General features: G+C 45.0%; 1 protein-coding gene across 2 annotated transcripts in view; it reads left to right on the top strand.

Annotated features, from left to right (window-relative positions):
• The window catches only part of CAMTA1 (calmodulin binding transcription activator 1), an 841,285-nt gene that overhangs the window by 789,715 nt on the left and 40,743 nt on the right, over positions 1–10,827 (top strand). Inside the window, exon 1 of one of the 2 annotated variants that reach the window (XM_024749944.1) lies at positions 7–105. The exons of the other annotated variant lie outside the window; for it this stretch is intronic. The gene's annotated coding sequence lies outside the window, so the exon portion shown is untranslated. Of the gene's footprint in view, positions 1–6; positions 106–10,827 lie in introns of those variants that run through there. 2 annotated transcript variants of the gene reach the window in all.

Below are 10,827 nucleotides of genomic sequence, written 5' to 3'. Positions count from 1 at the left end.
TGGGCTGTCGGGGCCGGGCCAGGCGGGGCCGCGCGGGAGGAATAGGAAGACAGAGGCGGCTCGGCGCCAGCCCGACCGAGCGTTGGTCGTGCTCACCAAGTCGGAGTGAGTGTGCGTGCGGCCGAGGGGAGAGTCGGCTCTGAGCGTGCGGAGCGCGTGTTGATGGAGCGAGGGGGAGGGCGTGAGCGTGTTTGCGGAGCGGGGGTGCGGACACGGGTGTTTACGGTGCGAGTGGGAGAGTGAGGGGGCGCGTGAGCTGATGGAGAGAGCGCAGGGACTGAGTGTGTTTTGAGGCACGAGTGCGCGTGGCGCCCGGCGTGTTTACCGAGCGAGTGTGGGTGAGGGGGGGTGGCACCACGCGTGTTCGTGGAGCTAGTGGGGGAGCGGGGGGAGCGAGGCCGGGAGCGCGCGCGCGTGTAGCTGCGAGGCGGTGGGGGCTGGCGTGGGTGTGAGAACACGCGTGTGCGCGCGAGTTCGTGGGAGTGTTTGGGTGAGTGGCGGTCTGGGGACGCGCGTGCGGGGAGTGGCCGGCGCGAGCGGCGCGGACGCCCGTGGGGCCGCCGGCTGGTTTTCGTTTGCGAGGCGCGTCTGGGCGGCGGGCTTTTCGGATCGAGTGCTCGCTCCCGCGGCCAGGCGTGGGGAGAGGGGCGGGGCCGGGCGCCCGCTCCACGGGGAGAAGGGCGAGGGGAGAGGAGCAGGGACAAGTGCCCACTTGGCGGGGAGAGTGGCCGGGACAGACTGGCCCTCGGCCCCAGACGCCTCTGCGGGACAAGGCGGTTGGAGGCTGCCTTTTCCTAGCAGGCCAATGGAGTGAATGAACGTTTTGTTAATCCGTGCGTAGAACACGGGCGGGGAAAGTTGGTGGAGTTCAGAGACTAAAGGTTTGGAAGAACTTCCTGAGAGCTTTGCTTCATTTCAGAGCAGGGACTGGAGAGGCGCGTTGACCCTTGCTTCCACCAGCCAGGCTCCGCGTGGCCTTCTTGCATTTGTAAGATCTCTCCTGCTTTGGTTTCCTAGGTAACGGCCCAGCGTCGGGACCGGTCCTGATGGTGGTCAAATGTTAGAGACCATTTTTCAATCTTCGTCGATTTCTGCAGCCATCACATTTCCGAAAATATAGTACTCTTGCAAATAATCTTCCTAATCAATTACTTCACCAGGGAATGATGGCAGTCTTAAAGCCTGTTTTGGATTTTGTCCACCGTTGCTTGGTATGATTTCTACTGGTTAGTCTGAAATATATTGATATAATTGGCAAAGCAGATACGGTAAACATGAGAAGTGCTCTCAGATAATTATGAAGTGCCTCGTGTATTTGTTTGTTTGAACGCATTATATTTTTCCCATCAGTGAGGCCAAAACCTGAAATTTAAAAATTGTGATCCCCCAAAGTTGTGTCACATACGGTAGAATGGCTGGCTGTATATAAAGGAGTCCTCTTCTCTCTCTGTCTAAAGGAGTTGTTTGGAGAGTTTCCCTACAGAATCTGTCATGTAGAGAAACTGTTGCTTGGGAACCTGATAAAAAGAAATATGTTAAGCCGTAGCGCTTTCCATGGTGTTTGTTTATGGAAATATATTTATTATTTTAAGCCCAAAATTAGACGATAGCAAATAAGCTTATGTTTCTCTTTTTCTTAGTGTTAGATTTCGGGAATAATAATGTTTAATGTTCTAGAAAATAGCATTTACTTACAGGATATGCATTTCCCCAATAAATTCCGATTGGTGAAAACAGCAGAGGACTGCCTGGAATTCCTAAGGGACCTGGACCCAGGCATTCTAATTAATTGTATTCCAAATAACCTAAATGGAAACACAGTATTTAATGCAGTAGTTAATAACAACATTGTATCCTTTAAGGATCCTTATTAACTCTTCGGCTCTTTTTTTTTTTTTGGTAACTCTTCCGCTTTTGTGATAGACATGCAGAGACACGTTATTATTTTCTTTGGTTCTCTGTGGAGGGCTCTGCTGGGCCTTCCTGCCTGTAACAGCAGCTGGCCCCGCTGCAGGACGTTCATGTTGGGCTGTCCTAGAAAACATGGGTAACAGGTGGCACAGAAAAGGTTTTACTTCACACGAGAAAGATGGTGAAGTTAAAGAATCAGTTGACCTTGAAAGTTTCCCGCATGAAAGGTATGAGCCTCGTATCGATGGCTACAATTCAGATGCTCAGCTCAAGGTCCCTCACCTTCTGGCACTGCCAGAATGTCCATTTTGGTAACCTAGAGTTTCCTTTGGGGACCGTCATGATTTTTCTGATGTTTTCGATCCTCGCCCTTGTGAACTTCTGACGTTACAGAACTGTACTTGTAGGCTGCCTTTTAAAAATGTTCGAGGAAGATTTTACATGTTGTTTTCACATTTATTTAAAGCTCGCAATAAAGACCATTTTGTTAAACGTGGCACCATTCTTTAGCCGGTGCAGTGGTTTCGGGAAGTCCTTTATTCTTCCTTAGCAGTGTCCACTTCCTGATCCCTTTCCCAGTTGTTTGAGTGTGCCTGCTGTATCTTTTCACATTTAAAGGGCTTTGCTCTGCCTGACTTAACGTGGGTTAATATTGGTATCCCATCGATGGTTTCGAACGAAGACACCACCTGAGTGGTGCCAGGTCTTCATCGTTAAATATCAACCGTGCCATCTTGTCACACTATATAAGCAGAGTATTTGGGAGTTTATTTCAGTTATATATTCCTTTGCCAAAATGCTTTTGGCATTCACGCGCGAGGTAGTTTATTTGCGTACACCTAACCTTTTTTTTTTTTTTTTTAAAGGGGGTTTAAGGGAGCTTACAGAGGTACATATTAAGCAGTGAGAATAGGTGAAATAAAGAGGGAGTAGGCAAAAGGATAGTGAGTGTCCAGGAAGGTGAAATGGGGACGAATGAAGTTAGTAAATGACATTCATTCCATAAAGACTTCCACACTTTCTAGAGGCAGGCCATGAACTGCCTTCTAGGCTCTCTGTCAGTTGTAGAAGTGACAGGCTTAATTTTGTCTTTATTACACCTCACACACCATGCGTTTTCTTATGTTCCATGGAAATTCTGACAGCCATCAGTGAGGTTTGGGTGATGGTGGGAGACGTCTAGACACGGTGCGTTGGATTACCTTAAAGCCTGCATGTTAACATTGGTCACGTTGAACACTTAGGAAGCACCTGGGAACCTGCCAGGTGACCCCTCACCTGAGGACACGAGCTCATGATCATGAAGGTCATCAGTGATGGTTGTAACCCTGAGTGGATTGTCCTGAAGTCAAAAGACCGACTTTTCTTTGTTATAAGTGCCTCCAAATATATTAAATTACCATTTATCAAGTACCAACATTGACCAGTTAGTCTATGTTTTTTCACCTTTCTTCTTCTGACTTTCACCACCCTCCAAATCTGATCCCACTCTGTTAGTCCGCCTTCCCCCGTCCACCAGCAGCTACTCAGCGTGTATTGCATTCCTGCTCTCCATTTAAAATTCTTCCTCCTTATTCTCTGAGCCCAACTCACGCCTGATCTCATTAATGAACCCTTTCCCCTCATCCCCCAGATTAGGTGAGCAGCTCTTTGCAGTGCAGGGTGGCACTGAAGGTGTATCTTCCCCGACTACCCCTAGCGTAATGGAACCTGGGAGGTGGAGTTTCATAAATACTGTTAGTTAACGAAACAATTATATGCGTGGTGTTACTCCTTGGATAGAGTGAGAAGAATGTAACAAGAAAGTTCTAAAGCATACATTCAGTTCAGTCCTCCCTGTTGGTGATTTAGACACAAACTCCACAGGATCTCCCATTCAGGTCCATTCAAGGTCCGTAGGGGATTTGGGTTTCCATTTAAGTGGTCTCGAAGTGGCCCTAAAAGTCTTGGCCTGTGTCAGTGTAGAATAGCAGGGTCTCAATCGAGCCTTTCGGGATTTCTTAAGATTGGCCAGAAGCTTGCCGTCTAGGAATGTGTATAGGTAACAGCTGTTTGCTTGAATATAATATGGTAGGATGAGTACTAGGTTTTTGTTTTAGCTCTGTCTCTTAAGTGAATGAGAAATCGTAGGTAACTCACCTTACAGTCCTGGATCGGTGCCTTACCTGTTTCCTAAGCCTATTAGTAGTGGGTCAGGAAATTAACTTAGTGGTCAGCATCATCAGTTGTTAAAATCGGAACGCACTGCTCATAGCATGGGCAAGTAGCAATTCGGGAAGATTTTGTTTCAGGGGTGTGTGTGCGTGCACGCATGTACGTGTGTGTGTACTGGGTTCTGTTTCTTTCTGTGGGCCACAGTCAAAACCTATCGAAAGTCCCTGGACCAGATAATTCATAATTCTCTTTAAATCGCAGTGTTCTGTAATGATTCTCTCGTGTGGGATATATCTGTCGTTACGATAGTCAATGTGGCAGTAACTTAAGGCGTGAGTGAGTTCGGATACTTCTGAAGGCATTTAATCCACAACAGCAGATTGCTAGCTAGGCAGGAGCTCAGTATACCTTTCTCTGTTTTTCTGATTTATTTGGGTAATCAGAATGTTTGAAGTGAGCATGACAGCTGATTTCTGCCAAAATTTATCCCATGTTTTATAGAGAGCTTCGAACGATTCTTATGTACTACCACTAAGGTCTGTTTAATGATATTGATTTGTGTATGTGTGTGTGTGTGTGTCTGTGGAAGCAGAATTTAACCAGGATTTATTTAGTAAAAGGATCCACATTTCAGTTGATGGATTCACCTTAGGCTCTTCCTTTAGCTTTAGGTGACAGAACTCCAACTCAAGCTGGCTTCTGTAAAAAAGAGAATTTATTGACTCTCGTGAAGTCCAGTTTTGGTGTTGTCTTCAAGTATAGCTGGTTCCAGATGCTCAAGTGATGTCATTAGAAACCTGTCTCTCCCTCTCTTGGCTCTCCTCTCCTCTCTGTTGATTTTATTCTCGGGCAGGGGTTCCTGACGCAGTAGCAAGATGACCCGCTCAAAGCTCCAGGCTTTTATTTTGCCAGTTTAGCAAATATCTCCAAGAAGACAGCACTTCGTTCCCAGTAGTTCCAGGAAATGTTCTGTCCTTACTGGCCCCGCTTGACTCATGTTTCCAATCCCTTGAATAAGGAGGGGTAGTACTCTCATTAGCAAGACCTGGCTCACCCACCCCTGGAGACAAGAATTGTGGTGAGAACCACCTGAACTGAGCACAGGGCATCTCCCAAATGAGAAGCACGGTGCCATGGCCAGGGACCGGGAAAGGGATGCTGGGCAGGTGTACTGTGCTGATGTTCACCCTTAACTCTCATGTTCCCGAAGAAAGCACCGTTCGTTCTGAAGCCGCAGCAGCGCATAACAAGGCTCACTCCATGCTTTCGTTTTCACGGTCCCATTTTAAATGAAGACACACCAGAATCGTTACCTTTCAGCAGACCTTTAAATGGGTGCTGACTAGCAATCCCTAGGACCATTTTCAGAAAATATGATTCAAGTCCTTAATATTTCACTCTGTGGTTTGGAATATTCAACAAAAAATTTCTTTAAACACCCTTTTGTCTTTTCTAGTGAAAGAGACCATTCATTCCATTCTAGCCAGCATCATTGCCGCTGGCATTTGTGTGTGTGTGAAAGATGTTTTATCTAATAATGTAAAAAAGAGGAAGGGCCCAGCCTAAAACTGATGACGTTCTAAACGCTTATAAATCAGTTGAATATTTCCCAGATAAACAGTGCAACAAATGGTGGGTAGGTTCCCAGGCTAGACGGAGGACAAAAACCTTTTGAATCCATAATAGATACTCTGAATTTGCAGGAGAAAAAAATCAAAATAATGTGCGTGCATGCATATATCACATACAAACTGTAAAACACTGAACTACCTAATCTACATGATATATAAATACATGGCCTACACTTCCATGTTCCAAAACAAATGGAAAAAAGTGAACTTCACATTTGAATATTGAATATTAAATATGCGGCTTGAATAGAAATAAATGTGTATGTAAAATACCTTCAGTCAAGGGAAACTTCTTGGTGAAGATTCTTATTTCACAGGATAGAACCCAAAATGATTCTCTGAAATTACAAAGTCCAGCTCTCACTTTTTAGAGGAATAAACCCAGAGAGAGTAAATAACTTCAGTTTCTTGATAACATAACCCATTATTATTATCCATGATAATTACAATCCTATTTTTATTCTTGAATTGAGCAAAGGAGAGAGAGAGAGAGTGAGAGAAATCCTTCTTAGTATCTCGAAGAGTTACGGCAATGAAAAGGGAAAGGAGAATGTGGGTTAAAGAGGTGGTGTACGTGTCAAAGGTTGTCTGAGGAGAAATTGACTGAACCATAAGCAATAAGAGGAGGAGCTTCTTAAGAAGGAAGAAAGGAGACGGTGGGAACAGATGTGGGGTCGCTTTCCCATACTAGTCCCTGGGAGACATTCACCATTAACCTAAATAACCTTACTGGGGTCTGTGGTTGATGAAAGTGGACCAGGAATTTCATAACTCAGACTGTCTATATCATGGTATCCTTTTTTTTAGATGTTGGGGGTAGGAGTTTATTAATTTATTTTATTTATTTTTGCTGTGTTGGGTCTTCGTTTCTGTGCGAGGGCTTTCTCTAGTTGCGGCAAGCGGGGGCCACTCACTATCGCGGCCTCTCTTGTTGCAGAGCACAGGCTCCAGACGTGCAGGCTCAGTAGTTGTGGCTCACGGGCCCAGTTGCTCCGCGGCATGTGGGATCCTCCCAGACCAGGGCTCGAACCCGTGTCCCCTGCATTAGCAGGCAGATTCTCAACCACTGCGCCACCAGGGAAGCCCTATCATGGTATTCTTTAGGACTAGTTTCAGTTCCTAAACTCTTCTGTGGGAGTTACTTACAGGACATGCTTATAAGAAGCTCCCCCTACAAAAAAAAAAAAAAAGGTTCAGATAAGTTTAGGAGATACACCTACCATTAGCTTTCCCCAGCAATTTAGACTGCACGTTCGAATAATAAGGTTCAGAAAAGTCATATGTTAAAGAAATACAAATGTACTTTCACTGTTGTGGCCTCTCCCGTTGCGGAGCACAGGCTCCGGACGCGCAGGCTCAGTGGCCATGGCTCATGGGTGCAGCCGCTCCGCGGCATGTGGGATCCTCCCGGACCGGGGCACGAACCCGTGTCCCCTGCATCAGCAGGCGGACTCTCAACTACTGCGCCACCAGGGAAGCCCTCCAAAACATCTTCAACCCAACATTCTGTTTTTATGGTCTGCTGAGATGTTACCTCACGAAATGGTTCTGAGCCTGGAATCCATAGATGTCCCATGGCTCTGAGTCTCCTGAAATTACATGCAAAACTTTGTATGTATGTATTTTTCTGGGAAAGGATTTGTAGCTTTCATCACCGTCTAAGAGCCCATGAACATTAAGGGTAAGAAGGGTATGGGTTCTTTTCTTACAAGGGAAGTCCAAGTCCAGTTTCCCTTAAATATCCATCTGTATGTTTTATGTCAGCCTAGCGGTATCACTCAGCAGGCCTGGGCAGTCACTCCGGGGGTGCCCAGAGATATGGAGAGATCCACGTTGTAAACAGGGAGCTGACTTGATTGTGTTTATTGTCAAATGGATTTAAAAATTGGCAGCTACTCTCTTTCCGTCAAGAATTGTGGAAAGAAATGCCCTATACAGGACACTGCCGTATCGCTAACTCCAGATGTGTTCATTTCCAAACAAAGAAGAGAACAGGTTATTTTATTGTAGTAAAGCGACTTTTTGAAAGTTAAGGGCCTGCAGAAGAGAAATCCATTGAGGGTTAATGTTAAACAGTTAAGAACCAATTAAATTAGAGAAAGCTTTTCCTTCAAGAAATGTAAAACATTCAACTCACCTACTTTTATTTAATTATTTAAATTTATTTTATTTATTTATTATTTTTGGCCATGTTGGGTCTTCGTTGCAGTGCGCGGGCTTCTCATTGTGGTGGCTTCTCTTGTTGCGGAGCACGGGCTCTAGGCATGCGGGCTTCAGTAGTTGTGGCACGCGGGCTCAGTAGTTGTGGCATACGGGCTTAGTTGCTCGGTGGCATGTGGGATCTTCCCGGATCAGGGCTTGAACCCGTGTCACCTGCATTGACAGACGGATTCTTAACCACCGCGCCACCAGGGAAGTCCCCCAGTATTGCCTTTATTGCAAGGATGTTGAGGTCCATTGCATCGCAGCCTTCCTTATTAATAAGCCTCTGTAGGAGACGTTTCTTTCAGCTCTTAGTACCTGGAAGAGCCATATTATCCACAGAAACTGACAGTGATCTTGAAACTGACTGCCTCCCTTTTTGCTTTGTTTGCTAAGTTCAGCAAAATTTGGGACTCACAGTTAACCATTTTAGAGGATTTAATATGTCTTTTCTGTATAACGGCTTTACCCAAGCTTTATTTTATTCTCTTCATGAATCGTCGTCTTACCTAATCTCTTGTTAATCATGAGTGTTTCTATCAGCCACCTCAAAGAGACATACCTAGATCCAGGACTGGTTCCGGTTAAGTGAGGGCAGGGAGGGAAATAGAGAGGTTGAGAGGAAATGGATTAGGGCAGTGAAGGGAAATCGGGAAGGAGAGGAAGAGGGGAGAAAAGAGAGGTGAAGCTGCGTTAGGGATTTGCGAGGGATGCGTCCCAGGGTTAGCGCCCACTGCCATTTGAGTTAGTTATTGACCTTTTGTTCCATCATGTAACTGCTCCCGAACCTTTAGATCAACTACGCTAAGTCACCTACATACAGACCTTCAAGGTGTGAACTTTTAAAGATGCGAACGTGTGTTTGCACGTCCAATCACGTAAGTTCACGTGTCTGGCATACATTGTCATGTGCATGCATCCACTACAAGCGGTTGTGCTTTTGTGTACTTTATAGTACTGTATTGAGTACAGCAGTACAGTATCTTTATTTAAAGCCCAGGATGTCCGGAAGCACGTGTAAAAGCAGTGGTGATGTAGCTGTTAGTGCTAAGGAGCTCCAAGCAGTCACGATGGAAAACAAAAGTGAAAATAATTGCGAGAGTGGAGCGACGCGAAAAGACAGTGGACCTGATGGAAACGGAGGCCCAGAGAAAGGATGAAGAGAGACAAGAGGAAGAAGAAGTAGCAGAAGAACCGAAGAGATTCACGATGCAGGAAATGGCATGGGATTTTCTTTATTGGAGGCGGCGCTGTTAGCGTTTGAGGCACAGGACCTGAACACGGAACGGTGCACGAAGGTTGCGGCAGCCGTTCAGAATGCAATCCAGTGCTACCGTGTCATCTGTGATAAGAAAAAAAGAGCTACTACCCAGACATCACTGGATCGTTTCTTCAGGAGGGTAGATGGAATTGAATCCAGCAAGGAACCAGAAGCTGTGCCATCAGCGTCAGGCGTGAGTGACATTGCAGCTTGCCCTCCGTCTCCTACAGCTGACGATCCTTCAGCTCTGCCATCTCCCACCTCCTCTCCCTCCTCCAATCAGTAACTCTTCTTGCCTGTTCACTCCATGCCAGCCCCTGTATGCCAGCTGTACTGCTGTACTTTTCAAGGGACCGTACTGTAAGATTAAAAATGTTTTCTTTATTTTTTGTGTTTGTTTTTTATGTATTATTTGTGTGAAAAGTATTATAAACCTATTACAGTACAGTACTATATAGCTATGTGTTAGTCGGGTACCTAGGCTAACTTTGTTGTACTTAACGAAAAAATTGGGCTTAACGAACGCGCTCTCGGGTCGGACCTCATTCGTACGTCGGAGACTTATCATACACTGCCCGATTTGGGGACTTCCATGAGGACAGCAAGATAGGACAGCCCCGCAACTGTATGAAATCAAGTTGCATCCCCATTTCGTGAAAATCACTCTGTTTTTAGCCTTTTCACCTAATCCAAGGGATGTTTGAATAGCGGCCTCACTAATACATTCATTCAGGCCTCACTCATTTGGAAGTTGCAAAAACTTGAAGATGACTCTGGTTTAGGGGTGGAGCCCTAATGGGAAATGTAGCACCAAGTTACGGCCTCCCAAACTCAAAGTGCAGAAGCAAGTAGCCTGCAGACACAGGAGCTTAGCCCTCGATGTGTTTTTATGTGGTGTCTGGAGCCAGGACACAAAATGGTCCTCATAGGGGTCACGACAGTGTACTAAAAAGGAGCTTAATGGCTAAAATTTTTCCACAGCTCTGGTGGTTCCCTTGGAGAGATATTTTCTTTTGGAATAAAATGGTTAAAGTGGTATAACTTGGATTATTTAAAAGGTTTCTCTGTTTGTCAGAAAGGCCTGTGATAAATTGTAAAATAGTATCTTTAGATCATTTTATCTATTTTGACTTACTTTTTAATACATCCCGTGTTTTAAAGTAATATAGCTACTTCTTTTAAAATATAGGCATATCAGTCTGTTGATTTGGAAAGGACTTCTTCACCTATATTTATTCCAGATTTTTACAGAATCTTATGGCATTGTCAAAACAAAAATTTAGTTAATACACTTTTGAGTTCTCTGTAGAATCCAGTGTTTAAAAAAACACATATTTGTGAAACTTCTTGGACTCAAACTGTCTCACGAGGCAGCAGGACGGTTGCAACATCTGTGCAGATGGCATCCCTACAATTAGCCCTGGAAGAAAAGCATTGCCAGCAGCAGCTCTAAATAATTTATGGAGAGTGAGTTGGAAACAGCAAAAGAAGGAGTGTTTCAACTAGAATCCCGGACACGTGGTTTTTCAGTCAGATACTGAAAACCACCAGGAACTCAGGGCAAATAACATCTCTTACGATTAGAAGCATTCACTAGAAGCAGCCAGGATTTTTTTTTTTTTTTTTTTTTTTTTTTTTTTTTTTTTTTTCTCCCCCTCTTAAAACATT

Source organism: Neophocaena asiaeorientalis, unplaced genomic scaffold, assembly GCF_003031525.2.
Source record: "Neophocaena asiaeorientalis asiaeorientalis breed wild unplaced genomic scaffold, Neophocaena_asiaeorientalis_V1.1 scaffold275, whole genome shotgun sequence".
NCBI classification, from domain to species: Eukaryota; Metazoa; Chordata; class Mammalia; order Artiodactyla; family Phocoenidae; genus Neophocaena; species Neophocaena asiaeorientalis.
This window is presented reverse-complemented; position numbering and strand designations above follow the sequence as displayed.